Source organism: Trematomus bernacchii, unplaced genomic scaffold, assembly GCF_902827165.1.
Source record: "Trematomus bernacchii unplaced genomic scaffold, fTreBer1.1, whole genome shotgun sequence".
NCBI classification, from domain to species: Eukaryota; Metazoa; Chordata; class Actinopteri; order Perciformes; family Nototheniidae; genus Trematomus; species Trematomus bernacchii.
Window position 1 is genome coordinate 28,527 of NW_022987724.1, and position 4,876 is coordinate 33,402.

Consider the following 4,876-nt stretch of genomic DNA (forward strand, 5'->3'; position numbering starts at 1 on the left):
GATTGTCTCTTCTCTAATAAGTCAAAGATATGTTTACTGTATATTATAAAAATGCTTGTCATGTAGGCATACTGGAGATGGGAAGGCTTTAGTCAGTGTTGTAGCTGAGATTCTTACCGTTCCAATGATGTATTAATAATAACTTGGATTTATATAGCGCCTTTCATGAGACCCAAGGTCGCTTTAAAAAGAACAGGAGTAGAAACAAACATAACAAAAGGCAGTTAGACGAACAGTTAGACAGACAACACAATAGATTTGGGGCCAAAGACCTTGGCAGACTTGAGGGCCCTTTTGAAGGCGTCAAGCGTGGGGATGTTGCAGATCTCCGCACGGAGAGCGTTCCAGAGAGTGGGGGCTGCCATACTGAAGGCTCTGTCCCCGAAGGATCGCAGGTTGGTGCGGGGGGCCAGAGTCTGAAGACCGCAGGTTCCGGGGTAGGGCATGTGGGAATTGTATTGATTTGATACAAGCAAGCCAGTGTTTCATTGTGTCCGAGTCCAATTTGTTGAGCTCTGGGCGTGCTCCATCACGGAGTGTTGTGTTGTTTGTCTATAGGTGAATAAAATAGAATACAATTTCAGTGACTTTAATATTGGAAATAGTTAACTCCTTAAACAAGCAGCAATGGACTGGCCTGTATAATCCTATGGGACAAAGCTGGTCATACTTCCTCACTTTCAGAAGGTAACCCTTTAACTGCCAGCGCCACCATTTGGTAGAGCACATTTTGTGTCTTGATATCTTGTTGAAAAAAAAAAAGTTTAACTCCATCTGATTCAGCCAGCTCTACCTTTTGGTTGACATGTTATGCACAAAACAACCTCTAGATGTCACTGTGGTTCGAACAGAAAGCCCTTCAGCTAGTTTAAATCTTTATATATACGGTCTATGGTTTAAATGTCAGGCCTACAGCATGGCCACAAACCCCATCTAAAAACAGAGGCCTGATTGCATCCACCTGGGTTACTTGGCTCTACCCAGTGGCGGCCGGTCCATAGGGGCGCTAGGGGCGCCGCCCCACCTCTTCCCATATTGAAAAAAAAAAAAAATAATAATAATTAAAATTAAAAAAAAAAAAAAATATATGTTTAAAAAAATATATATGTTTTTATTTTTATTTTTAATGAACAAGGTAAATATTATATAATTGGTATCAGTAAAATGTATAATCTACAATAAAATCTCGTTTAAAATTGTGTTACGATGTCTAAAGTTACTGATAAGTCACATGTTTCCTGCCTGGCCTTGCCCATGCACCTTCTCTCGTCTGGGCGCTAAGAGAGGAGCCTTCAACCAGTGCAGCAGCAGCCACCAGCAGCTGACTGTTGCTATCTGTAACGTGTAAACTATGCCGCGAAAATATAATTTCAGCCAATCAGCGTCGTCAAAGATGACGGTCACCGGGCGCCAATGTCAGCGCCCAGTGCAGTCTGTGAGTAGTTTGGACAGTGACTCGTATCCGGTTGACGCAGTAGTTGATGAGGATGGCTTCGTGTGCAGGTGGAGTCTCCGGACCCTCGGTCCCCGCCTAATTCTGTTCAAGAGCTAATCTCCAATCCTTTCGAAAGGAGAAGTTTGGCAGATAAATTGTTGCTTAAAGACCTTGCACCGGACCAACCCGATTTGAATATATCGCAAGCAATCTCGTGAAAAAGACAACATTTATACACGAGGCTTCACAAGTAGCTGGTACACAAGAAAGGCTTGGCTAGCTGGATTGCAAACAGGTAAATGCTGTCTTTTGTTTCCCATGCTTGGATATCACTTTATATGTAGAGAGGAGGTTTCCCATGGTTGTTAGAAGTTTATTAATAAGTGGGCATTTATCACAGAAGTGATTGTTCTGTCTCCACGTTTGTTGCATTGTCTGTGATGTATTTTCCAACGGTTATAGCTCCTGTCCCAGCAACACTACACGGTTTGCAGCTCCACCACATTTTTGGTTTATCTTCGGTGTCGCTTAAAATCTGCTTCCCATCGGACTAAAACCTCCACGTAATCTGAAGACAGATACTTGAAGTTATTTAAACCTTTTGCAAACTTTATGTTCTTTCTTGCTCTAGCCTTGCCAGTTACATGTACATAACACATATATTATCATTATGCTAACTGTTGTTCGTGTTAGACGATGTAGCTTTTTTCATTTCTGAGTTATTGCTATATGTAAACAAGCCTGTTTGTAAATAATCCTCAGAGAAACAAAGAAAAAACACAATTTATGACATTTTGTGCTGTGGTTATTTTTTTTAAATTGCATTTATTCACAGTTCAGTTTGAAATGCTGTAGTGACTTGTATTGAACCACTTAAATATTTATAATTAATGCTACTGAAAAGATGCTATTAATTTTATATCTCACATGCAGTTCACTGTAAAGCTACTTGGTGAAGGTGTTGGTTCATAAAAACATGAACAGTTTTAAGAAAGAAAAAAACAGACCAGTTCTGAGAACACAAATTCCTGGTAAAGTAGTAGATGTTCAGGTTGATAAATAATATTTTCCACACTGAAGATTATGGAGGTATTGATCAGTCTTCTCATATTTTAAGCCTCGATTTCTCCTTCCCCCCCCCTCTAACATCACCAGAAGTCATCATTTAAGGGGTCATTTCTCGAAAAAAAATTCCGGGGAGAAACCCCCCCGGACCCCCCGGGTAGGTCACTTACGGTACGTCAAGAGCCCCACCAAAAAAAAAGACCACCGGCCGCCACTGACTCTACCCAATAACTATATATCATTTAACTTTAAACCACACTTAAAATAATAATATAATTATACATATGTGCATGTCAGTATAGCAGCTAATACATGTTTTTTTTTTTAAAACATTCAAATGTGAAAGACACCTTCAATGAATATTTAAAATCAGATTCTTGTAAAAATGCGAGTACATGCATTGTTCCATCTGTCAAGCTAAAATATATACATATATCTTAGCTCTTAGCTTGACATGCTAACTGAACGAGCATGTTCAGTTAGCATATATGCTAACTGAACGTCGAGCATGTCAAGCTAAGAGCTAAGATATATATATATTTATATGTATTCCATTCCTTTACATTTAATATTTAAAAATACAAATTAGCTAAATAAACACAATTACACTGCGCTAAACAGGCCACATCGACAAACAAACGAAACCTAAATAGTATGTAATTATATCTAAAACCACAATACGTTAATTACCTGTTACTCGGTGCGCCATATTGTTTGTCTGTTCTCTGAACCTCATGTCCTCTTTAAATATCCTTGCATCAGCGTCAGTGTCGTCAATTCGCTTTTAATCTGCCATGTATGGTAATGTCTCTCAGCCACCGTAGTGTCGTGTCAGGTGGGCGTGTCGTGTCGTGTAGTGTCGTGTACTACTGGCCGCGGCCGCAGGCTAGACCCTTCTCGAGCTACGCGGCTGAAGGACTGAGGGGAAAGGGGCAGGGTCAGCGTCTGCGCAGGCGGCGTACTGCGTATGACGTTTTGATACACGTGTGCAGCTGGCGGAAGCTGATCGTCGTATGTTATGGAGCTATCCTGCCATAACTCCACAAACAAACTAAGTAAATACCATACAAATGTACCATCTACAAACTAATGCATTAAGTTCTCTATGAGATAAACACATAACATTTTTTCTAATATGTGTTTGTCTGATAGATATGTTTTTTATTTGCACAACTTAATGCATTCCTTTGTAGATGGTGTTTTGTATTTGCAAACCACACTGTGTGTGTTAGTGAATCATAAGGCATTTGTAAAAAAGTAAAAGTTTGTTTGTGGAGTTATGGCAGGAAATTAGCTCCATAGTATGTAATGTCTTGTTGCTTTGTATGTCTGCCCCTGGACTTTGTTGTCTGTAAAATGTATGATGTTCATGTATGATGTTGAATAGATGAATACAAAATAAATAAAAAAGCTGATCGTCGTTTCCATGATCCCTGGCTAGACTATTATGACTAAATTGTTATAAACATTGAGAGCAGTGTTCTCAAACTCAAGGCTTATGGGGGTATATGACCTATTGAAAACTTGGACAAAAAAACAATTTAATAGATACAATAAGGTACTTACTTTCTCTGAAGCAACAGGGTATTTGCATAATCTTCATGTATAGTAGTGCAATACAGCTGAGGGTATTAGTGAAATATCCACATCAATTACAAAGATACAGTTACTTAACATTGATTGTTATCCTTAAACATTATGTCATTAATTGTTTGGCTACTCCTGGAAGCTGCTTGACATCTTCCTTGATCCATTTTCATCAATAATATATATATTCTATGTACAATTTGGTTATTTGGACTGTCTATAGTGTCATGTTTTACCCTTTGTTAATTATTGTGTCCATACATCTATTGCATGTCTGCCCCTCGTGGGTGCAGGAATCTTTCTCAGTTGTTCTTCCTGAGGTTTCTTTTACATTACATTACATGTTACTTGTTAGACAGGCTTTTATCCAAAGCGACTAACATACTGTACTCAATACTGAGGGCAATCCCCACAGGAGCAATTTGGGGTGAGTGTCTTGCCCAGGGACACAACGACATGCTGACTGCAGTGGGACTCGAACTTGCTATCCTCCGATTCGAAGATCAGCGTATTAACCCACTGTGCCACACGCCTCCCTTTCTTCTATTCTTAAGAGGTTTTTTTCCTAATCTAGAGGGTCTATTACTGTACATAATATTGAAAAGCCCCTTGTGGTAAATATAGACTTGATTAAAATGAATAGATATGGATCTAAAAGCTTCAATGTATTCATTTTTTTGGGCGTGTTTTGGTTGTATCTTGTATGAATCGTTCTTGAAAGATATTAATTAAAACAATTCAAGAGGCTACAATTTTTTTTTAAAGCGAAAAAATAAACCTTACACAGGA